The sequence below is a fragment of the Mus musculus genome, chromosome 2 (genome assembly GCF_000001635.26).
Source record: "Mus musculus strain C57BL/6J chromosome 2, GRCm38.p6 C57BL/6J".
NCBI lineage: Eukaryota > Metazoa > Chordata > Mammalia > Rodentia > Muridae > Mus > Mus musculus.
The window spans coordinates 162,626,114-162,652,065 of record NC_000068.7 but is presented as its reverse complement, the minus strand read 5'-3'; the positions used below and the strand labels follow the sequence as shown (position 1 = coordinate 162,652,065).

Sequence of the window (25,952 nt, the reverse complement as noted above, 5' to 3'; positions counted from 1 at the left end):
TTCCATCCCGTTTTTGGTAGACAAGAGCAACTCAGTTGAGCCAATTATAGAATGTCAGGGTCACCGCTAACTATAAAAACTGTACATATATTTTAAGATGTTCATTAGTTAAAACTATATCCTGAGTCATTTTTTAAAGTGAAGTAGATGGATTTAAGTTTCTTATCTTTATTGCCTTTACCTTTCCCTGTATGAAAAACAATTATCCAATAATTAAATTCCTTTGTGTATAATCACCATATTGCTTTTGCTGACGCATTTCTCAGTTCTGTTCCTGGTTTCTTGCACTTTGATAACCTTAACAGCTACCATTTATCCCAGGAGCAGCACTGGCTACCTGCTCCTTCAGGGACTCTAGGGTCCCACTTACCTCCGCCGGCCAAGGCTTCCTTTCCTTATGTTGATCCAGGAGCATCCTTTTAGGACCCAGAGGTTTTGGGCTCCAACCTCAGACATCTCTTTTTTTGCTCTTTTGGATCCTTCCTCCTACCTCTTACTTTATCTCACATAGAAGAGTCTACGGATTTTGCCTTAGGCTCATTGCCTTGGGCTCAGACATTTTTTTTTTTTTTAATGTTAGTCCCAGCAGTTAAGTGGAGGACAGCAGATACATTTCATGAGGCTCAGCTTCTTCTAGGACATTTCTCATGTTTCAGACATGCTTGACCCATTGTTGCCTGCTTTAACATTGTGGTTATCCATGGACATCTGGCCAATGCCATGAGCCTCTTGTTGTCATCCCATTACAGAGGCCAGTGACATGGTTTCAGAGCAGTATGGCCAACTCTGTGTTGCTTGATTTATTAAGTCTCCAAACATAATTTCCTAAAAGTAAGGTGCTCATGCAAGCGGAGACATTTGAAGCCTACCTTGGGCTGGCCTTCTCTGGCCTCAGACTTCACTGTTATAATGTGTAGCTATGTGAGACATCAACACCAGGCCAGTCTTGCTTCTTTCCTACCTGCAGCCCATGTATTGTGATGCCATTGTCTTTTACAGTGGCATCATGGATGATCTTAATGTCAATGAACCGAGCATTTACTTAAGGAATGTTATAGACAATAGACTCTTCAGTTTATGGACTAAACTCAGTATCTACAAGGACATATCCTCTCCTGTGGGCAGAAAACAGAACTGATCTTATGGGTGTAATAATCAGATAAGTAGCAACCATTGAAGAGTATCAAAATAATCGAGGTGTTAGCAGCAGGTGGGTGGTATTACCCCTTGGAAGAGACATGGGAGAAATGGAAGTGGAATGCTAACTAAGGGCATCTTGGCTTTGTGTATAATACTCTATTTCTTTCTGATAAGGGGAATATATTCAAAATAGATTTGTTAAAGACAAGTCAATACTTTTTGATAGGGAAGAAGACAGGTGTCAATGGCACCTTTCTCTATAATAGTTCTAGACTGAAATTAGTCTCTCAGGAGGAGATACTGGGGGCAGCTGGTTGGAGAGATGGCTCAGGGGCTAAGTGGAACCTCCGGTTTGGTTCCCCCAAGCCCACACGGTGCAGCTGACAACCTCCTGTAACTTCAGTTTCAGGGATCTGATGCCCTCTTCTGACCTCCAAGGACATTACCACACACATGCGCATATTAACACACAGGCACACATATTTATGGGACATCACCATGCACATGCGCATATTAACACACAGGCACACATATTTGTGCAGGGATAGAAATAAATCTTAAATGATGCCTGTGGAGTTTAAAATTGTTAATGAAGTGCAGTTGATAAGGACTTAGAATGCATATACTATTTTCCCCGCTTGTCTTTTCAAAAATCAATTCTGAAATTTTTTTCCTCTATGTGGAAAGCCTCATTTTAGGGTGCTAATGATGATTTCTCAGGGGGACTCAGGTTGGCTGGATCCACTCAGGAGATAGGGAGAGGCTGTTGCTGACACGGGCATAGTTGAGTAGGAGCTTATGAGGGTCTACGGAGGGGCTTGTGATGTGGTGTAACAGCTGCCCTCCTCCTGCACCTATCTTTCTCCCGGGACTTCCATGGAACAGATGTTACCTCTTAGACACAACAGATGGAACAGCCTTTGGCTCTGGGTCATACGGGCCCTAATAAGGCCTTTTGACTTACGTCCTTGGTGTTTGAGGGTGCTATAAATCTGGGCAGCTTTTGTATCTGTCGATAACCTGCTGACTTCTATGTTTGTTTGCTTGTTTGTTTGTTTTTCTGTTCTGGTGTGTGGCTCTGTGTGGGTGAGCACACATGTGGAAGCCGGTGGTCAATGTTGAGCGTCTTCCTAAGTTGCCTTCCAGCTTATTTACTGAGACAGGGGTTCACCTTGAACCTGAGTTTTACAGATTTAGCTAGACTAGCTGACCAGGGAGCTTCCGGGGTTTTCATGTCCCTACCCAAACCCCATCGGTGTTTGTTTTCTCTCTGTGTGAATGGTTTTGCTTGTATGGATGTGTGTGTACCCCTTTTGTGCAGTGCCTGTGAAGACCAGAAGAGGGTATTGGAGCCCCTGAAACTAGAGCTACAAATGGTTGAGAGCCTCCACATTGAAGGCTGGGACCCCAGGCTGGTTCCTCTGGAAGAGCATCAGTGTTCTTCCATGTTCTTCCATCTCTCCAGCCCCTCAACTTCCATGTATTTAAAGGCTGGAGTTGTATATCTCTGACTAGGGTTTAGAGAAAAAGCTTATTTTCATGAAACTCAAATCACTTAAGGTCTTTGGTAGAGGTTAAGCATATATATATATATATATATATATATATATATATATATATATATATATATATATTTAAAAATATCTGCCTTTGTTCTATTGAACTATTTTATTATTTGACAGTATCCATTCCCCCCACCCCCAACAAGAATGAATTGTGAAGTCCCAGAACCAGGATATGAAACAGCTTTTCCAGGGCTGCTCATTTCTAGCTGTATGTCCTTCAAAACAGTCTAGATTAGGATGTGACAGGAGGGGTCCTGACTCTCTTGGAACGAAGACTGGTAAGCACCCGAGGTATACAGAGGAGAAGAACAGTTGGCGTCTGTTGGAACGGAAAGTAGAAAATACAAGATGTCAAAGCATTTGGTGAAATGATGGATGACAGAGGGATAATAATAGGGACCAGCCTCAAAAGTTGTGAAAAACACAGGTGCACTGGGTGTCTCAGAGCAGGAAGGATTCAAAGTGAGCATCCCCAGAATGAATGCATGAGGAAAATGACTGCCAGACAGGAGGACTGACGCCCTTGCATACTTCAGGTACTTAAAATAAGCCAGGCAGTTGTCAAGAGCTATGCTAATTGTCACTCACCCAGTCTCCTTAACAGTCTTAGGATGCGGGCACACTTAAGAACCAAATTTAAGAACATAGCCATTAAGACTGAGCCTGAGGTCACACAGCTAGCAAGTGGTTTCGTCAGGATTTGAGCCCAAGTGACTCAAGGCTGGAATATCTAATCTTAGCTATCAATTTATGTTCCCTTTTTCTCATTTACTTTACACGCCCACTGTGTGAATTTCATCCTTAGGGGAGAAATTAGGTCTACTTGAAATTCCTGGATAGAAACTCTGCCTTTAGAAACTTCCATGGGAACATTGTTGGGAAGAGATTTAGGATGCCATTTACATCTTATAATTCCATCTAGAAGACATGGTATTCCCATATATCATGGAAGACATTTGATTTCATGGAGATTCAAGGGTTGGGACATAAATCGGCTCATGCTAATGTCTAGGTTCTTAGTCACCACGTGGTACAGAATGTTAGGAGCTGTTTTTATGGCAGTAAGAAGTATGGGAGAGAGGATGTTGTCTGTGCAGGAAGCCCTGTTTCTCACAAGAGACTCATCTTTTCTAGTCTCTTCTTCTTGTTAAAGATCTACTTATTTATTTTTTATGTACATGAGTACTCTGTTTTCATGGTCATCAGATGAGGGCTTCAGATCCCATTATAGATGGTTATGAGCCATTATGTGGTAGCTGGGAATGGAACTCAGGTGCTCTGGAAGAGCAGCCAATGGTCTTAACCACTGAGCCACTAGAGAAGATTTTGTGGAGAGATTCCCTCATACCCTGAGTCAGATTTTGTTTTACTAGGTTCTATTAGAGGGTCCTGTGACTGAGGGCAGCTGTGCCCCCAAACCCTAGGCTATGGTCTTTGGTCCTCTGTGGCTCTAGCAGATTCAGTAGTCTAGAAGAATCTTTAGCTTGGGGAGGAGATTCCTCTTTCAATTCAACAAGTTTGAAGTTGATGCTCATACCATTGGGTGGGGTTACCTTTGAGTTTAGATGTATCTAGTGTTGAGTGTTGCAGATTTTTTTTTTTCTGTAAGTCTCTAAATTTTGAGATGAGAGGCCTGGAGAATTTTTTTCTTTAATTTTTCTAAAGATACCTAATCTCTTTCCTACCTTCTTACTCTTGTGGTGTGAGACTGGCAATAAAGAATAGGCAGATTCCCTCCCAGCTCAGTGTCAGCTCCATGAACACAGGGTTAAGGCATGACCCTTCTTGGCTTTGGGATGAGTCTTCTTTGTGGAATCGGGTCATTTACAGATGATCCATCTGTTTTCTTAAGAAGAAATGTATAGGTGCGTAAGGAGTGGGCTCAGCTTGGATATCTGACTGTAGGCTCCAGAAAATGTTTGTCTCAAGCATACATTATGACCTTGATGGAGTCCTCTGAAGACCTCCGTCTGGTCATCTGTTGAGATGATGCTAATGGTGATGTCCTGACAGTTGTGGTGGTGACAGATCACTGCGGTGTTACAGGCAGAGTCTCAGGAAAGGGCCAGGCTCATGGCAAGTGCTCAGTAAATGCTCTTGTTGATATTAGGAGTTCTGGGAACTCACCAGAGCCCTGCCCTGTTAGTGCCTGAAAGCACAAGAAGAACCTTACTGGGCTGACCAGCAGTTTCCATTTGTCTTAGTTCCTTTTCTATTCCTGTGACAACATCATGACCAAGGCAACTTATAAAAGAAAGCATCTAATTTGGGGCTCACAGTCTTTCTAGTGAGTCCATGGCCATTGTGGCAGAGAGCAGGCCAGCAGGCCAGTAGGCAAACAGGCATGAAGCTGCAGCACCCACTGAGAGCTTAGACCTTAACCAAATGTTAATGGAGAGAGAGAGGGAGGGAGAGAGAGGGAGGGAGGGAGGGAGGGAGAGAGAGAGAGAGAGAGAGAGAGAGAGAGAGAGAGAGAGAGAGAGAGAGAGAAAGAAGAAGAAGAAGAAGAAGAAGAAGAAGAAGAAGAAGAAGAAGAAGAAGAAGAAGAGGAAAGAAGGAAGAAGAAGAAGAGGAGGAAAGAAGGAAGAAGAAGAAGAGGAGGAAAGAAGGAAGAAGAAGAAGAAGAGGAGGAAAGAAGGAAGAAGAAGAAGAGGAGGAAAGAAGGAAGAAGAAGAAGGAGGGGGAGGAGGAGGAGGAAAAAGAAGGAGGATGAAGAAGGAGGAAGAAGGAAGAAGGAAGAAGGAGGAAGGAGAAAGAAAGAAAGAAAGAAAGAAAGAAAGAAAGAAGAAAGAAAGAAAGAAAGACGAACCAGGAATAGCATGGGTTTTTGAAACCACAAAGCCCACCTTTGATAACACACCTCCTCCAGGAAGGCCACACCTCCTCCTTATTGCCAAATACTTCCACTTACTGAGGACTAAACATTCAAATATATGAGCATATTTGGGGGCAGGGTGTGCTTGTTCAAACCACTACACTATTTGCCCAGAATGGTGGTATTTCCCAAGATATAGCTTACCCTACAGACCCAGAAATTTTCTAATTTTTTTTTTAATAGACAACTAAGGTCCATTGTGTCTTTGGCACTTTGGAAATGCTTGGCTTATTTATCTTGGTGTATTTTTGTTGTTGATGATGATGATGATGATAATGTTTGTTTGTAATTATTTTTACTAGAAGTTCTGTTCCATGAGGGTTGGGTTTCTGTCCTAGTCAGGGATGATTTCTTGTGCTGTCCGTAGTTCTATACACAGTGTGAGCTTACTGTGGGTGAATGAGTCATGATCTCAAACTTCAGCTGAAGATGGTATGTTCTGTCTTTTATAGTAGAAGTTGGTTTAGCTTACAGCTACTAAGAAATATCTTTACCAGTGTTTCTGATAATAGTTGATTTAGAGTAAGAATGCCTGTGGCACCCCGATGTGTACCAGAAACCACGGTGCAATGTTCCTGTGTCACCCACTGTCCCATTTACTCTTCAGGGAGTCCCTAACAAAGTGCACTCAACATTCCTGAGGGTATGTGGCCTACTCTGCCAGATAGATGACCGTTCACTGGCCAAGCCTGGGCTTCAGCCTAGCTTGCATCTATTTCCAGGGCAGCGTCCTTTTCATTTCAACACTGCGCAAGATTCAAAGGAGTTTTCTGTATTGTAAAGATCAAGTGCGTCGTAAAGGAATAGTTTGACCTTAAATATATTTTATCTAAGGTCACCCAGGATGCTGGACGTGAAATAGACAATGGAGTAGGGGAAAGCAGAACTAAGTCTCGGCTCTGTGTTCTCTGGCAAGTTACTGTGCCTTGTGGAACCTTGGTTTACCACGTGCCAGTGATTCTACCAGCTGGCAGGGCATTGGTAAGGTTTGTGGTGATGTATATAAGATCATTGGCATTGGGCAGCAGCTATGGTGGTTATGTTATCTTATAGAAAATTGGTAATTAATGCCCAAGCTGTATGATGAACCTCAATTTCATGTGTGGATCTGAAATTCCACTCTTCACTGTTCTTTGCTAGGAAGACTTGCTAGAGCTGGACCTCACAAGAAACTGGAAACATTTTAATCCCCATCTGGACTGGAATGCTTAACACCTGTCTTTCTCTCTCTTTGTCCTTGGGGAAAAAATTATCCTTTTTTCTGAGACCTTCATTTCTCCATCAGAGAAATGGGAATAATTGTGCTTCTCCTATTGGATGAGTGTGAGCCGAAAGCAAAGACGTCAAAGAGTGAATGGACAGTGTAGAAATGGTGCTCATGCTAAGTGCGACTTTTCTCTGCCTGTCAGATAAAGACCTGTTTCACTACGGACCTTCTAAATATTGGCATTCAGATATGTGTCTAAATTGGTAGGCACCGGGCCCGGTTCTTTTTGGGAATGGTAAGTGGTTACCAGATAACCTTTCAAATCTCCTTTCTTACTTTATCCAGAGTCCTGCTGTTTAAGAGGCTTGCCTTCCCTCGCACCACGCAGAGCCCAGAAAATGGTCAAAGTGATGCTAGGCACACACAGGCATCTCGTCTCCTCTCCAAGGGAGAGCCCCAGACCCTTCCCGAGTGGCTGAAGTTCTATGAAAACTTTTAACAAGTTTTTATCTGATTCCATGAGCTCAGAGGGTTTAAAAGGAGGACGGCCTGCTGTTCTGGGGAAACAGGCTTGCCAGGGAGGTAAATAAAAGGAACAACAGCCTGATTGTTAGAGAGGAGGAAGGAAACTGAAAGACACAGCAGTGAAGTCTTAATAAACTCAGTAGCCGGAGCTGCTGGCTCTGTGGGCAGGGATTGCTGTGTCCCTCGAGCCCCCGAGCCCCCACCTTATTGCTTTGCTGAAGATCTACTGGCAGTCATGACCATTATGATGTCAGGTGAAGAAAACAGGTGTGAGATTTTAAACGCTAACTCATTTTTTTCCTAACCTTGGCTTATTGTTTTATCTAATTCCCACAATTCTCTCTTAGAGTGCTTCACTTTTAGGCGGTTCATCTCCTGCAGATCTTACTTTTCACAATGGCTGATAAGTCTTAAGGGACAGGCCAACCCAAAGCCATATGGGAGATGAGAGTTGGGGAAAGAGTCTAAACCTGTGGTTTAGACATTTATCCTGGGGTGCACACTATGATCTCCTTGTGTCCTGGAAGAGGGCAGGGTGTGTGGCTCAGTTTTAATGGCTTTCCTCCACAGACTGAGTATCTCCTGTTTGGAGTGATGCTTTCCAACTAGTGACCCGGGCTCCAAGTGTTTGGAGAGGTAAGTGATTTCAAGGAGGGTGTGTAGCTTTTCGGATGGTTCTGTTGTCAATGTAAGTCATTCATGGGAATAGCTTGACTGGGGCTTATGATGAGCAAGTAGGAATGGAAGAGAATGCACAAGGGAGCATTGGGGCAAGAGGAGAATCTGGGTGGCGTCCAGTACTTGGTTAAGAGGGCTGGGCCCTTGCTCTCTACAGAACTTGTCTGTGTCACCTGGTAACTGTTTCCACGAACAACAATGCTTTTTCTCCCTTATCTTTGGCTTTTAATTTTTTTTTCTTGAACTATCTCATCAGGGGAGTAAGTTTATACTTTGGGATCTCAGTTTTGAAATAGCATTTATTTTCCATGTGAAGTGCACATAAACAATTCCTGATGTCTGGATAGCAAACAATGAGGATGTAACAGCTGAGGGACCCCCTCCTAGAGTGACATCACAGTGACACCAAAAGTCTGTGACAGCAAGGATCACAAAATTGGGATTGAAATGGTCTGGGGAAGCCTCAGTGCCAAGCTATTTAACTGCACCCTGGTTGTGTGGCAAATCAGGCCAGGCTCTGACATGACCTCAGCCTCCCAACTTAAGAGATGTCTGTGAAACAGTTTGACGTTTCTCTTTGTCATTTGCTTCAAAGGGAAAGACTTGGCAGCTGATGCTTTTAGCAAGAAAGTGCTACAGATTGGCTTAATGTAGAGATTCTTTTGATGAAGTCAATCTCCAATATATTTCAAATGTGCAAAGTTTTTTTTTTTGAGAATTTTATACTTATAATATGTTTGGATCAAGTCCACTCTATTTTCTCCTTTCTAATTTTCTCTCATCCCCCAAACTACCTTTCCCTCCAGACCTTATGTCATCTCTTCTTGTTTTGGTTTCTTATCTTTTTTTCTTTTCTTTTTTTTTTTTTTTTGTAAATCCAGTGAATCCTCTCAGTGCTGCCTGAATGGGGTGGGTATGGGGCCATCTTCTGGAGTATAAGTGACCTCTTGGCAGCTGTATTCTTTCCTCTCTCAGCAGCCATCAGTTTTCAGCAGCTTTTCAGCTAGGGAAGGGATACCATGAACCCCTACCCTGCCTGTGCTGGGATTTTGGCTGGTTTGATCTTGTGCGGGTCTCATGCATTTAGTCACAGCTGCTGTCAACTGATGTGCACAAGAGCCCTGTGCTGCACAGCAAATGATCTTTCTTTCTTTTGCAAGGTTTCCTGCAGCCCAGGATGACCTTGATCTTCCTACATAACTGAGAGTGACCTTGAACTCCTGGAGCTCCTGCCTGCATGTCTGAGTGCTGAGATTATACATAAGAGCCACTGCAGTGGGTTTATATGATGCTAGGGATTATGTCCAGGGCTTGATGAGTGCTAGACAAGGACTCTATCAACTGTGCTGCATCTCCAGCCTTCTAAGTGTGTGCAAGCATTGGACGGCACAGTAAGAGGTATAGAAAGTTGACATCATGACTTTTAGATCGGATGACTTGACAAATCCAAATTGAAACGACAGTTGCGACTCTGTATTCATTAACTGTCCCTGCATATCAAAGTCTGCAAAATTAGCCACTTATTGCACATTTATCATCATCTCTCAACTCTGAGAGCCAGTGATCTGAGAATAACTTACCTGGGTCTTTTGCTTTTTGGTCTCACAAGGTTTCATTCAAGGTAGCAGCCAGGGCTGTGAGCTCATCAGAAGATGCACTGGGAAGGAACTGTTTTCATGCTTGGAGAGTTGATGGCTACACTAATTTCTTTTGCAGGTTTCTGGATTGAGACCCTTGGCTCCTTGGGGCTGTTATCTAGAAGTCATCCTTAGTTTCTTGCCACAGTGATCACTCCATCATAGTACTGGCTTTAAACCCCCACTCTGAAGTACTAGAAAAGACACTTCATCACCTTTACCGTGTTCTGCTTGTTAAAAGGTAGTTCTTAGTCCATCCCCCACTTAGGCAAAGGGTAGTAGACATATTGTGAGTGATCTGAGGTAATTATCTGGGGCCTTCTTGGAGCCTTCCTTTTGTAGACTCACATCTCAAAATTTCCTTCTAGCAGCCTTTAGATCCTTGCTACAAAAATGTCGCTTCTTTAGAGACAAGAAAGATTGAAATTTAACCAGAAAACTGAAACGGGGATGGATTATCCTGACATACTTGCTGAAGTTACTTAGGTATCTTACAAAAGCTTTGAAATATGTGACTTCCTCTCTGCATCACAATAACCTGGAAGTAGACAGCGTTTCTTAGCACAGAGGAAGGATTCAGAAACAAGCCTGAGTCTGCTCTGGTCTTACAATGTCAAAAGCTGTTGGGCTTTTAAAGACATCAACAGGCATTGAGAGTAAAGTTTTTGTTGGTGCGACTGACATGGTGGCCCTTCCTGTCTGCTGGGACAGGGGTTCGCTGTGGCTAGGACCACCCATCTAATCTGCATATCAAGATGTCAAGGCATAGCATAGGAGGGTACAAAGGTCAAGCTAGGTTGCAGGGTGGGTGTCGGAGGCAGGGCAGGAAGGAGTTAGCTAAGAGCTGAGTCTTTTTTTCCTCTCATACAGGGAAGAATTGTGAGAACTGTCCATTATCCATTCATGTCTCCCCTGCTGCGTTGAATTTGGACTTTACAAAACCAATCAAAGCCATTGTGCACTAATGTCTACCAACTACAAGGATGGTTGTCCTCCCCCAACCCCATCTCTGCTTTGTCTGCAGAGCTGTGATTGGAACCCTTTCAGTTTTCTCTTATGGGATAAAAATGAGTCAAAATGTAGACGTGAAGGTACAGATACTGGCAGTGATATGTCTGAGGCAAAGATGGAGCCTGTCAGACGTACAGAAAGTGTTGACTGTTTGGCTGTGATCGGTTGCTGGTCAGATGGCTTCAGTTGTGAAGAGAAATGAAATGAAATGCTGGAAAAATGTATCTTCCAAACACCATCTTCCCAAGGCCAAGTTTAGCGATAGAGGGCCCAGGAATCAGCATTGGGCACAAAGAAAAACCTTCACTGAGTCAGACTTAGAGAAATCAACAGATAGATCCATAGAGTGTCCTAGAGGAGGAGGGCTTGCTTGCTCCAGACACCTCCAGACACTCCGGACACTGTTCTGTTCCCTGCTGGCAGATTGCAAAGGAGGTTGATGAGACCAACAGAACTGCCATGCAACTGCAATGCAAGTTTTGACAGCATAAATCAGATCGAGCCTTCCCTTATTTCAAGTTGTTCTGCTCTGTACACTCCAAGTGCAGCCCAAACTGCTGCCTCCTGCCTCTTAGAGCCAGCTCCTGGCAAGGTCTCCCAACTCCGCTTCTGCCATTCACTTATTTGGTTGAGTTTAACCCAGGGGACAGCAGCCTGCATCCCAGGGCCTATTGCTCATTTTTTTTTATTACATTAGAATAGTGTTTCTATTTTCGGGGGTTATGAAGATTATATGAACTTTGAATTTCAATGTCTGTAAAACAAAACAAAACCACATTGGAACATTACAGTGCATTGCCATTTGCTTCCATATCATCTGTGGCTGCTTTCATGCTAGGGCCGTGGAACTGAGTATCTGCAATGAAAACCAAATGGCCTGCAAAGTTCAAGTGACTATAACCTGGCTGCTCATAGAGAAGGGCCACTGGCCCCTGCTCTGATGCTCTGACCACAGCGGGCGTCTTATCTTTTTCTTTCAGGGCTGTGACCTCAGCTTTTACTCACTCTGTTTTCTGTCTATGCAGACTGCGTCTTCATTTTAGATCTATTATTGCTTTTACATGCGAGTGTGTGTGTGTGTGTGTGTGTGTGTGTGTGTTTGCCACACATGCAGGTGCCCACAGAGGCTAGAAGAGGGTGTTGGATCCACTTAATCCAGTTTCAGGAGGTTGTGAGCTGCTCATCTTGGGTGCTGAGAACCAGACTCAGGTCCTGTGGAGGAACAGTACCAGTGGACCCATCTCTGCAGAGCCGCCTCCCCAGACCTTCCTCTTATTCCTCCTCTGTAATTTCTACTCAGGTAGGTTTCCTTTGTTTGCTGTTTCCATTTTCAGGCAATGTCCATTGGTTAGGACTACAGCTTAGCTCGATGTCTTTCTTTTCTTACTGGATTGTTTATCCCATCCAAAAGTAAAATAGATAAAACTTCCTTTTGTGATTGCTGTCTAGAAAGTATCTGCCTGTCACCATGCAGAGATGGTAGGCTTAAATTGCTGCTGCTTTGTTGTGTGTGTGTGTGTGTTTGTGTGGCAGTGTACTTGCCTCTAGTCAGGCATGTTTCTGGAAGCCCTGACATTTGGCAGCATCTAGTGGGCCATCATGAAAAGCCCTTTGCTGTAGTAGGAATCATACAGGCTGTATTTGTGTGATGGTAGGGGAGGAGTAGAACAGAGCAGCCCCAGATGGGAATCCCAAAGGCACACATCCTTGCTGCTTCTAGAGTGAGGGAGCATGGAAAATGGCTGTGCACATCTGCCCATGCAGAAAGTCAAGGTCATACTTTCCAGGGTTGGTGAGATTGCGTTGAGACATTGTATAACTTTAGTGACTCAGCCTGGGACAACACATGACAGCTTTTGCCTCTGCAGGAGCCCATGGCTGCTCTAAGTCTTTTGCTCATGATCAGGGGATGGTGGATAGGAAGAGAACAAGAGATTTGGAGTCAGATGCTGGCCCTGTCACTAGTGGATTCCTGGCTTGTGCCTTGATTTCCTTATATGTCAAAGGGGTATAATGACAAGAGCCACTTCAAAAAACTGACATGGGGATTAAGAGAGGCAGTGCCTAGGTGAAGCAGAGAGCATGCATCCGGTGCCAGATCTGCCACCACCATCATTATCTAAGACATTGTCCTCTCATGTCCACAACTGATGTCGTAGGAAAGTTTCTACTGACTTCAAATGTCATCTGTGGAGTAAACCTAAGAGTCTCAGTATATGTTTCTGTTTTGTCTTGTTTTTATCAAACATTGCTCCCCTCTCTCCCCACGTGACAGCATGGTTACTTAATTACATCTCCCAGCTTCCTGCCCTCCAGTTTCCAAAGCAGGAGTAGCCATATTAGCATGGTAATGTGGCAGTAATAACCTACCACGTCTGTGTAAATAAGAAACATCTGTGCAATATTTATGACCCATAAAACATAGCTACACTCTAAAATGTTGTTCTAATCCCAAGTAGGTCATTGTGATGGAGCCGTGATCTGAGGACCCTCCTGGGGCCTCCTGCTCAGCTTGCCGGGGTCTGTGCCAGCCGCCCAGATGGGACTGGGCAGTGCCACATGGCAGTTGGCAAGAGGCAGGCTCCTGAGGGGGATTTTATGTCCATCAGAGCAAAAAATGAGTTGCCTTTTTACAGGAAAAATGGGGTAAAGGTGCTTTTGAAATCAAGAGCAGCCAGCTTTTGGTTGTGGGCAGGGTTGGGATCTCTGGGCATGGTGTAGAGGGTGTGGAAGCTTGGCATCATGTCCTGACACCATGAACATTTGGTTCGTCCTGCCTGTGGTGAACTTTTGCAAAAGCATCCAGAAGACTCAGGATCCGGACTGTGGCCCAATCTTAGTAATTGTGCGTGGAGCCACAGTGGGTGATTCTGAAATACCTGTCATACTCATTGGTCTTAATTCTCTCTCTGGTTTCCCTACTGGTCTTCTCAGTGGGTCCTGTGCTTCTATAAGCTAACTTATAATTCCTTTGTGTGTTTCTTCATGTTTATGAAGGTATGTATATATGCCTATGTGCTTGTGTGTGTGTGCTTGTGTGAATCTGTGTATGTGTGAAAGTGTGTGTGTGTGTGTGTGTATGTGTGCGTGCCTGTGTGTGTGTGTGTGTGTGTGTGTGCACATGAGGCTAGAGATTGATGTCAGGAGTCTTCCTCAGTTCCTCTCCATGTTAATTTTTGAGCCAGGGTTTCCCACTGAACCAGGAGCTCACCACTTGCCTAGGCTGACTAGCTAAGGAACTGTAGTGATTCACCTGTCTCTTCTGCCCCAGTGCTGAGGGACTTGTACTACCATGTCCGGCTATTATATAGGTCTTGGAGATTCAAATTCTAGTCCTTGTGCTCATATAGCAAGCAATTTTCCCGATTAAACCATTGCCCCAGACCCCAGACCCAGCATTTTCATGTGGGTCTTTGAGCTTGCATGGCAAGCACTCTCCTGACTGAGTCAGCTTTCCATGCCTAACTTAGAAATTATTTAATGAACTCAAAATCTCCTCCTCTTTCATGCTGCTTGATATGTCCTTAAAGTCCACAAACTCATTTGCAAGTCTGGCTAAGAAAAACATTGGTAGAAAGAGATTTAATATGTGCCTCTATTAAGTTCTGTGTTCTGTGAACAGCATGTCACAGGACTCAGCAAAAAAATATTTCCATCAAGGGTCAGATTAGTAGCCACAGAAAGAAGTGTAAACAAAGGGACTTGGCTGCATTTCAATAAAATCCTATAAAGTGGGAAGCTGGCCAGAGGCCCATGTTTCTTTGTTTGGCTCTATCTGTTGGTGGTAGGACATACAGCGATAGATAAACTGGTCCTGGGTAATGGTGCATACCTGTATCCCCACTGCTTGGGAGTATGGGGCTGGATGGCCAGAAGTTTGAGGCAAGCATGGGTGGTAGAGTGAAGTCCTGTCTTAGAAGACAGGGGAGTAGGAGGAAGAGATACAGAAGGAACAGGCAGAGAGGAGGAAGAGGAGGGAAGAGAGCAGATAAATTGGTCATCAAGTGTCCTCCTTGGTGAGTTGTCATTACAAAGTGACCTTCCCATAGACCTCACACTAGGGCTGTGAAGCAGAACTGGACCAATGTTTTTATAAGTAAAAAGGTATGTGTGTGTGTGTGTGTGTGTGTGATGTCTGTGATAAACATATATGTGTTGGTCAGAGGACAACTTGTGAGAGTCAGTCCTCTCCCTCTACCTTATGGATTCTGGAGATCAAGCTCTGTTCCTCAGACTTGGTGGCAAGCGTTTTTACCCACGAGGCCATCTCACTGAACACTAGACCTATGTCTACAGGTTTTATAAAGCACTGTCACATGTTACCTCTCCTTACAGCCCCAAAGGAAGCACTCTCCTGTTTCCTAAACGGAGGGGGATCTTGGGTTACATTAAGTCCCGTATAAGGAAACACTAGACTTTCCCCCTTTAATCTTATTCTCATGGGGTGGACATGACGGGTGGCCAGTGTGGGCTTACCTGTGGATTGGATTTGTACTGCAGTCAGATGGTTGATGTCTTTTGTGCTTCACTCATTTACAGGGAGAATGAGAGCAGCAGGCTTGGCCTGGACCACTCAGAATAATCAATAGGGTACCATGGTGGGTGTGAGATGCACAACTCTGTCCTAGACAAAGCCTGCGTGATGTTTTACTTTTCTTACATCTCTATGTGTGACAGAGTGCTCCCCCCCCCCGGGGGGGGGGGTGCAGTTATGCATGCCACACCCACACATGCCTGATCATCCTCAGCATGGTCTCCTTCTCTCAGATCCGTGTTGGCTGCCTCCGTGAGGTCTCTCAGTTGCTGCACTGTTTTCCCAGGATGCCAAACAAATGGCCCTTGTGGGGGATTCCTGGCATGCGGACTTCCCGGCTCGTTGGTATGCTGAGGACTTCTTGCTTACACATAAGTGCTTGTTTCTGAGCTGAGGCTGTGTTGCTGGGTCGGCTGGCAGGTTGCACCAGGCAGGCTTGCTTCCTGCAGGGGATTGGGGATGGGCTTTTTGGGCTTTTTTTTTCCTTTTTTTTTCTTTTTCCATGCAGGAGAGAGAAGGCAGGGGGATAGCTCCTCCCTGAATCTGTGACTAGTGGGTGTGCAATATGCACAGCAGTGCTGTTTGGAATCAGGTTAGCAATGAAGCCATCTTGACCTGGGTGCGGTAAGCCACAGCGATGGAGTTAAACTCACCTCGGGGCCACGAATTGTCTCTTTCAGTCTCAAAACACCTCCACCTCTCCATCCCGAAAGGAATATTTGAGGGTCATTATCAGTGTCTTACATGGAAGGGGTGTTCTGCAGCCTGAGAACAGTGCCATAAACCGGAATGTACTCTGTGAAAGGACCATGGAGCTGTCATCATCTCCCTTTATGTCAGAAGGCTGGAGTTGGGGAGGGGGATGAGAGAGAGAAAGGCAATGGTAATTCTTCATGGCCGGCATCCTACCTGAGGCTCTGACAAACATTTTTCTGCAGAATCCACAAGGCAAGTGGCTCTGAGAGGCAGCGTTTCCTGCCATTTTATAGGTAGAAAGCTTGATGTTCACAGAGGAGGGATATACTGCCCCAGTATTGGGGGACAAAGCAACATTAATGATAGTGTTGTAGAAGATACAGGGTGCTCACCTATATCCTTGAGGAGGACATTCCCTCTGCAGTGTGACCAGAGGATTGGCAAGCTGACTTCCAACTGGGTCTCTTTTAAAATCAGAAAGATTCCTCATCATCCCCCAGCCCAAAGCATCTCTCAACAAGTGACAATGATACAGGGCTGGAAGGACTGGTACCCAACTCTCTCATGGCACAGGTGTGAATCTGACATCTTCCTCACTTGGCTTTCAGTTTCTTTATCTGTGAGGTGAATGTTGCTAGGTCTCAGTACGTATAGACCTAAGGTAAGCAGAGGTTCCCAGACATGCTCTTTCCCTGCACAGAGGCCTGAGAAGCACTGCCTGGCACCCAGTCACGTTCCCTGTTGCTTGGGTGTGGAACAGGGAGCGTGCAGTGATCTTGGATGATGAGCTTTCAAAGAGCTTCCTCGGAGGAATGGTGACAACAGAGGTTACTTCCGCAGACAGGAGCCCCGTGAGTGGCTCAGCTCCATCACATCGTGAAGTCTTGTGCTGAGGGCTCAGCATGATGGTGTTTCTAAAGAGCAGGAAGTTAGTGTAAGTTTTAGAAGGGAGTTCTGAGGACTCACCCCTCCTGCAGGAGGGCACGGATGCTCCTTCCTCCTCCACAGCTCTGAGTATGCCAAGGTGGAACCATCTCGGGAGGCTCCACAGGTTACCTGGCTCAGAGGGGCTCAGTGGACTCTGGAGCATGTGAACCTCCTGTGCACCATCTAATTTATTCATCCTTTTGTCTTGTCTATACTGAGCTTGTTCCTGGCCTCCCAGAGCAATTCAATCCCATTGAAATCACCGTGACTGATCACTATAATCTTTTTATTCAACCCCTTAAACAAATGAAGCCAAATACCCGAATAGAGGCACCACGACACATGACTCTGAGCAAGACATTCATGAGGGCTATATTGTCTGAAACGGCTTTCCATTCTTCGAGGGAGGATGAATCTCTCTCTCTCCTTGTTTAAGCCTCTATCCCTCTTTGATTTCCCCCTCCCCATTCATTATTGTTTTGTCTGTGATGAGCATGGGCTGAAATAAACTATACCTAAAATGAGAGATGGGTAGAGAATTGTAACCTGCTGCCATTTTAAGGATCCCCTCGGTCTAGATGTGACATAGATGAAGGGCTGATTATCTCTACTGAGGGTGGTCTTGAAGTAGAACCAAGATTTCATCATTATGAGAGACAAGGGAACCAGAAACACAAGGAGTTATACAAAGGTGCAGAACTGTGGCTTGGCCTGGCAGGCTCAAGGGCCTGTCTGTGAACAAGGGTAGAGAGAACATGTAAAGAGAATCTGATAGAAAAAAAAAATGAGGCTGGAGATTCAGACTTGGCCAGCTCACTCTGGTTCTGCTACTGAGTGTCACCAAAGAGTCCCAAAGGCCATAGGAGGCCATGGGAATGTTCTAAGTGGGTGAGTGACATCATTTAACTCGCTTTTAAAAATAATTGCTGTTGTGACTGGCGACAGGTGGGTTTGGAAGGTCGAGTCCATCATTAGCAGCCTAAGAGAGTTGAAGAGTGTGGAATGGTTCAGATCATGGAAGGGTGGCTCTGGGGCTGGAGAGATGACTCAGTGGATGTCGTGGCTGCCATGTGCACATGGAGGTCTGAGTTTAGATCTCCAGAACTCAGGTAAAATCCTGAGTGATACCCACCAGCAATCTCAATAGTGGATGGAAGGATGGTGACAGAACTGGGTCTCGCCCCCAGAGCTTACTGCCAAACCGACGGGTTCCAGATTCAGTGACAGACTCTGTCTTGGGAACTAAGGTGGAGAGCCACTGAGAAAGACACCTGATATTCACACACAAGGCTCACTTACATGGGCACACACATACCACCTAAACAAACATACCTATAGATATGCTCATGTACAAGAGAAAAGTAGGTGTTTTCTCTCTCTCTCTCTCTCTCCCTCCCTCCCTCCCTCCCTCCCTCCCTCCCTCCCTCCCTCTATCTGCATGCATGTGCACATGTGCATGTGTGTATGTGTGCATTCATATGTGTGTGTGTAGGTGCATGTTCATGTGTTGTGATAGTTGATGAAGGTGTAGATTTGGTATTACTTCATCACCAGGCATAGGCTGTGAGAAAGAAGTTTGGATACCACACTAGTAGGATCCTTCCTGTAGAATATGAATACAGCAGGAGCCATCGTGTCCACAAGCCTCTATCCTCTCCTCCATCCTCCCAGTTGTGCCCATGTTTTTCTTTTGCCCTAAGAGGGGATCTCACTGCTGATCAACCCCTTTCTCCAGTATCTGGGCCTCATTTACTCCATCATGGTCCCAGAGGTTGACTTAGAGCTAGAGACTTGAACCAGTTGGCTCTCACCCTGAGTAGCAGTTGAACTGAGCAGTATGTGACCCTGTTTGAACCAGTGAAGCATGGAGAAGGAAACCAAGTCACCCCTCTTCCTCTGGTAAAATTACGCACAGTGTGGATCTTGATACTGCACCCATTCAGTCTACATGTATGAGGAGCGGGTCCGCTCAGAATGATGTTGTGCCATGCAAGCAGAACTGAAGGACAGCTAGGATGATTGGCTTTGGGAGCTCATAGCATCTTCAGCCCTTCTGGTATATGCACTGAGAAAATGTCTCAGTGTCTTAAGTCAGTTCATCTGTATTTCCCACCACCTCATGCTGCTAGAAGCATCTTCCTGGGGCATCCGGTCAGAAGGTGTTTTCCATGAGTCAACCAAGGAGGGGCAGGAGACAGGAAAGAATAATAGTAAAACAATGGGATCCAGAAGCTACTGTCAGGGGAAGAGGCTCTGGGGAGTGACCCATGTCTCTGGCAGGTAAGGCCTATGCAGGTAGAGTCACCAAGGTCAGGCTTAGGCCATTAGGCGCTACTGTGGCTTCTTAATGCACGTTCATGCCTGTGCTTACCTTTGGAACTTCAGTAGTTTACATTGAGCCTTAAAGCCATGGAGCTGAACCTTACACACACACACACACACACACACACACACACACACACACACACACACACTGTGGCATATGAACATTCTTATTCGAAGAACATAGGTAAACATAATAGCACACTCTATCCACAACACTAGTCTTGAATTTTTCTCAGCTGCACTTGTTCAATCACAGTCAGTCTGTCTTTCCTGGCCTTATAAAAAAAAAACCCACCTCACTTGCATATGTGTGTGTGTGTGTGTGTGTGTGTGTGTGTATGTGAAGTGAGTGTGCATGTATGTGTGGGCACATACAGCTACACATGCTGTTGGAAGCCCACAGAGGGTTAGGGCGTCCTCTGTCACTCTCTGCCTGGTTCCTTTGAGGCAGGGTGTCTTGTGAGAACTGAAGTTTGTGGTTTTCAGCTAGGTGGGCAGCTGACAAGCCCCAGCTTCTGCCTCCCCTCCTTTAGCTCAAGAGTTCCATGCATGTGAGACCACGGCTGGTTTTCACATGGGTGCTGGGATCTGAACTCTGGCCCATGCCTGCACAGCAAGCATTCTTAACAGACGAGCCTTTTCTCCAGCTCAATAGCTAATTATTGCTGCTGTCACATGTGCATATATATATATTTTACCTTTTTTCTATGCATGTTCTACACACACAAACACACACACACATACACACAGAGGCAAGAGAGGGAGACACTCTCATGCATGCATGCTCTCGCTTACTTGGTAAACACAGTTGCAATTATGCTTTACAAATGGGTCTCCGGTGTCCATGTGACAGTGTGGAGCTTCATAGAGAGGGACATTCTGAGCAATGCTTCTCTAAGCCTTCGGCATCTGCTCTCTACTCAGCTCACGTTTGCTGTGAGGGAAATGCCCCTTAGTCTTAGGACAATGAAGGTATCTGATTTTAAAACAACTCTGAGCCTTTTTCTAAATTTTCTTGACCAGTGCATAGCAGTCTGAGAGGGAAAAGGGGAGCTGATAAAAACCCTAGTAAGGGGTAAAAATTGGGAACAGAAAAGTAAAAAAAAAAAAAAAATCAGGGAAATGTTTAAGCAATACAATCTCTATTTCAGGGAATTGAGAGCCAAGTGTAGATTGTTAAATGGGACATTCTCAGAGCTTGGGAGAGGTGTGATATATAGTATGTAATTAAGAGGCATGGGAGAGTGCCATTTTTTATATCCCCCACTTGTCACTTGTGCAGATTTGATTTCAAATATGATTTCTTAGGTTACAAGGGTAATTAATTGTACGGACTCTTCCAGGAGATATCAGTCACCCATGTCACCCTCTAAATTGACAGACCACGGGAAGGAACACTTGGGAAACACTCACTGTAGATCCACTCACTTAACTGGGGTTAGTTGTGCACCTACTATGTGCTGAGGGTTTTTCTGCTCACACTGAGAAGTATAATGGGGTGGAAGGCATTGTGGGAATCTCATGTAGTCTGTTGAGGACAGAACAGACAGAAGCACAGGCCAAGCCATACTGAGTTAGACCTTTGGTTTTAAACCAGGACAGGGCACCTGACTCGTCTTCCTCACTTGAATGGAACTCGCCTATATGTCTTAATTTTCTAAAGTAGTTATATATTATTTTAAGCTGTGAACTCAAGTTCACTTAAGAGGAATAAAAGGACAAAAGGAAATTTCATCAGTGACCTTACAACATTGAGTGAGGCACCTTCATACTCCAGTGCATTCCCTGTTGATCTCTTGGGCAACTTGTGCGGTATCATCAAACACGTGTTTGCTTAGTCTTTGAATCTGCTGTTAAACCTGAACAGGAGACAGGCTTTTCCTGAGCACATTTAGCATTTGATGACATAGCTGCTCCCAGGACTCCAGAATGAAGTGTGGGAAGCTTTATCCAGAAGTTCAAATCCTCTGTAGGGTTTCTTGCTTGGCAAGGTGGATGGCTCCATCAGGCGGGTTGGCTGAGGGTGCCCTTTCTTCTTGGTCTTCTGATGAGTTGTGGCTATAATTCCTGTGTCCCCTAAGTCTTTGGATTCTTGGTGTTTAATGTTTTGAAGTATCTGTTGGTTAAAGTATCACGAAGGCCTTAGTTATGCATACCTGGATCTGGAGCTTCCTGAGTCATTTCTCACTTCTTAGATGTGTTTCCTAATACTTCCCGACACTCAGTTTTCTAATGAGGAGTCTTACTACCCCATCTCCCTTCCCTTCCCTCCCCTCCCCTCCCTTACCCTCTCCTTCTGTCCCCTCCTATCCTCTTCTCTCCTCCCCTCATTTGCTTTTTTTTCCCCTTTGAAATACTGTATGATCTTGCTGTATTGGGACATTACTGTTCCCATGCTATGGTGGCAAAGTCCTCTTCTCTCCATTGAGGTAATGAGGTCTGATGTGTGATTTTGAATTTTTGAATGGAGAATCTTTAGGACACTCAGACCAGTGATAGTCTATTCTTTCTGAAATGGGAGGTTGAACCCATGGCAGATCATGACTGCCCTCCTCTCTAGAGAAGAACATTTTATTTAGCCACTGCTGTGGTAATTCCTCCCCCTCCCCGGACACCCCCCCCCCCCCCCGAGTTCTTCCTCTTCCTGGGGCTGAGAAAGGTTCAGCAACTGGAAGACACAGTGAGGTCAGGACAACAGGCATAATTGTGCTTTTGGGGGAAGGCAGAGCAAGGAGGGCCAGCTGGGGCTGTAGAGCACAGATGTTACTGGCTATGTTGGTGTTGTGTAGAGAGCCATCTCAGAGCTTTGGTGTTCCAGGGGTGCCTCAGTGGACACTGGGGAGGGCAGTCTGCTGGTTATGCCTGGCTGGAAGATGCTGCTCCTTAGCTCCAGGCAGTTGTGGCCATGAAACAGTTTGGAATAGGTCTTGTCAGAATTTTCTGTGTTCAAAAGAATGTATGAGTTCAGCATTCTGGTTGGAAATCTCATTATCTGAAATATTGGTTAAGTCTTAAAATTATTCTTTTGTATAGACGCAATGAAACCTAAGTGTAGGCTACTTGTTAGTTAGGGATCATCTCATCTGCAGATTTTAGGAGTCTGCATTCCTTTCCACAGCTCAGGGATGTTCACATGACCTTTCTCCAGACCCTTCACAATTCTCTTGGTACTTAAATGAGTCCAGCTGTCATGAGAGTCCAAGAGAGTACAACCTTAGATGTGTCATGTGGCAAGTCAGGTCAACTGTGATTCATATTCTCTCTCTCTCTCACTCTCTCTCTCTCTCTCTCTCTCTCTCTCTCTCTCTCTCTCATACACACACACACACACACACACACACACACACACACACACAAATACAATGGTAATGTTGGGTCATGATTCACTAGTGACAGTGGTAAGCTCCTACTGTGACTATGAGTGCTTCCTGAGACTGCTAGTGCTCTTCACGTGGGCTCATTTAATCCTCAAGACCCAGTGACTACCAAGACAGGCAATTACCTCCACTTTATGGAAGCTCTGTAAGGTTCTGTAGTAGCCCAAGGACACACGGCTGACAGGGACAGAGCCAGATTTTGTCATCTGAGTCTTCCACTTCACACAAAGTGACTCTTCATGAGTCCGTGGAGGGGTTATTTCTCCCTACCCTAGGCTTTCACACATGCCTCCTCGGACTGGGTCTTGATCATAGTAGGTCCCCTATAATTACCATTCTTGGTAATCATGCTGTTGGGTTGGCTTTTCTCCAGTGGGTCGATTTAGCCCAGTGCAAGCAGTTTTTCCTAGCAGATAATGAGACTCTGTAAACCCACATTTTCATGACAGAGTTTATTTTGGTGAAATACAAAACTAATGCAAATATTTACTAATTTTTCCTTTATTAAACCATAATACACAGGGGCATATTTTTAGAGATGATAAATCATTTCCTTCACAAAGGGATCTTGTGGAGAAAGAAATGCTGCACATTTAAAAATTATATACTATTCTATAATTGTACAAATCAAACACGTGTATTATTTGTAATTACACTGGTAATATATGTAATTACATGAGAAAACAATTACAGCAAACTGCATTCCAAGAGAACATGAATCAAGATTTTTTCCTCTCTTCTCTTGGTTATTTTGCAGCATTAATTTGTTTCACAGAAGTAAGAATATTGCACAGACCTTAAAAAAAATTTCTGACCTACCTTGGGCACTTTAAAGATGTCTCAAGCAGACTGTACTGATGTCTTCCAATCTTGGAGGAGACCATAAAACCTATCTTCTTTCTTCACTTATTCTTTTGCCTGCCAAAAACAAAATGCAGTGGCCAGTACCTTTTGCTCTGTGGATGCTCTACCAATGCTGTAATTGTGCCTGCAGAGTGGTTTTGTTGTGGGTAACTTTAGAAAAAAAAAAGCTGATAATACTTTTTATGGCTTCTGTAAAAATAACCAACATGGTTTGGAGAATAATGCTTATGACCCACTGGGTAGTAATACAAGTCTGACCGTCCTTCCTTCTTTCCTTCTTCCCCTCCTTCTTTGAAGAATTGTTACATTTATTTATTCATTTATTTATGTATCTATTTATTGTAGGTGTGTGTGTGTGTGTGTGTGTGTGTGTGTGTGTGTGTGTATGTTTTGGGACATACAGATGTCATAGTATATATGTGGAAGTCAGATGACAGCTTGAGGAAGTTTTTTTCTCTCCTTTCACCATTTGGGGATAACTCAAATAGTCAGGTTTGGTGTCAAGTGCCCTTCCCTACTGAATCATCTTCCTGGGTCTATTCCCCTCCTCCTCCTCCTCCTCCTCCTCCTCCTCCTCCTCCTCCTCCTCTTCCTCCTCCTCCTCCTCCTCCTCTTCCTTTTCCTCTTTCTTCTCCTCTTCTTCATCTTCTTTTCTTTTGTTTGCTTTTTTACTGAGACATGATCTCACTATGTATTCCGTGATAGCCTTGAACTCATGATCCTTCTGCCTCATCCTCTATATGTGAATTTACCACCATCATCAGTCAAAGGACACGTGTCCTCTTAAAGAACTAAGGGATTAAGTGGAACGGGATAGTAAGGGCCACAACAGCAGATAGGACAGCAGAGGTTTTTGGGAAAGGCAGTGCTGGCCCCACAGAAGCTATAGCAGAAGGCGGGGACTGGTCACCATGGACTCTTGCCACTCATTCTAGTACTGCCTAGAGCTCCATCCGAGAGTCACTGTGTTCCAAGGATGCTTTGGCTGACATCGGTGTGGTGGACCAGCTAGAAGGCAACACTCTTTGGCTCCATCTGGCTGTTGCTGTGAAGCATCTTGAGCCTGGTACTGCCACTGGTTCTCACTGTCAAGAGTCTATGTAGATCCACCTTTAACGTGGGCTCTGGATTTTCAGTTACAGGGAATGTGAGTCAGAGACTTCAGGAGAAGATTATCATTGATTCCTTCATTTATCAGCCATGTGTAGAGTAACTGGTGTTTGCATCTGTTGCCATGCTGGGCCTTGGGGTTACTGAGATGATAAAATATGGTGGTCAGGAGATTCACAAACAAAGGGGCTGAGGAACTTATGACTAGAAACATGGGAATCCAGATGACCTTGGAGGGTGAGGGTGAATTTAGAAGATATAGGTAGAGATGATCAAGGTGGAATGGGTGATGGGTTGGTGAGAACACATTCCATGCCAGATGAAAGATGTGCCAGGTCAGAGATGTATGGGTAAATGAGATGTCTTTTAGGATATGTGTGCTCAGTGGTGCAGGTGTGTGTGTGTGTGTGTGTGTGTGTGTGTGTGTGTGTGTACAGTTGAACACGGAGGCAGATCCTCCCCTCCTAGCCTGTGGTGAAACATATTAGTGATCTGATATTTTAGATGGTGTTTGGGAATCGAGCATACCTACTAGAACTACCAAAGACAGCCCTTTGCTGCAAGACATTTTTTTTCTTTTTCATGTCTTGTATGTGTGATATGCAAGTATGTATATGTTCATATGTGTATTCCTACATGTGTGTATATGGCAGAAGCTTGAGGATGACATTGGAAGTATTCCTTGAACACGTTTCACATATTCACTGAGGCAGAGTTTGTCAGTTGAACCTAGAATTTGCTGCTTTGGCTAACCTCTCCTGTCTCTGCCTTCTGAGTGCTGGAAATAGAGGCCAACTGCCACATACACACACACACACACACACACACACACACACACACACACACACACACTTGACATGCCCATGGAATCTGGGGACCTGAAATTAGGTTCTTACTTGGCAAGTTCTTTACCCATTGAGCTATTGTGCCAGGCCCTCTATGAAATGATTTGTAGATGTAACCTCTCCTTATTGACATGGAGTTGCTCCTGGTGTCTACTGTGCTAGGAAGTATCTAGCTGGACAAAGTGTATATGTGTTTGTGGCTGAAGATGAGAATGTCGGTCCTGTGTTATCACTGTGTCTTACAGCAGGTGGAAGGAGTATCTCTTTTAGGCCTCTTGGAGGTCACTTCACAAACTAAGGAAGGTAATGGATTTGTCCTTGGAGGCATCCTTAGTGGACAACTGGCATCTCTGGGCTTCTGTAGGTCCATGACACAGAGAGAGGCTCTAGGAACGCACAGAGAAACGTGTTGCAGAGCTACCTTGTTCTGCCGCTGAGTCAACTTCCTCTTTTTTATTACATTCTCCCATCTTGACTAAAAATGTTAGCACACATATGGCTGCAGAGTGTGGTGATTGGAATATAAATATCACCTACTTTCTTCTTGTGTTTAGCAGACATTCATGAGTGTCAGGCTCTGTGCACAAGTTTACATCTCTGATGAAGAAGCCACTGGCCTCTGTTTCTCTCCACTGG

At 44.7% G+C, this 25,952-nt stretch overlaps 1 protein-coding gene across 17 annotated transcripts in view; it reads left to right on the top strand.

The window, feature by feature from the left end:
- The window catches only part of Ptprt (protein tyrosine phosphatase, receptor type, T), a 1,139,160-nt gene that overhangs the window by 9,082 nt on the left and 1,104,126 nt on the right, over window positions 1–25,952 (top strand). Inside the window, exon 1 of one of the 17 annotated variants that reach the window (XM_011239385.3) lies at window positions 5,520–7,579. The exons of the other annotated variants lie outside the window; for them this stretch is intronic. The gene's annotated coding sequence lies outside the window, so the exon portion shown is untranslated. Of the gene's footprint in view, window positions 1–5,519; window positions 7,580–25,952 lie in introns of those variants that run through there. 17 annotated transcript variants of the gene reach the window in all.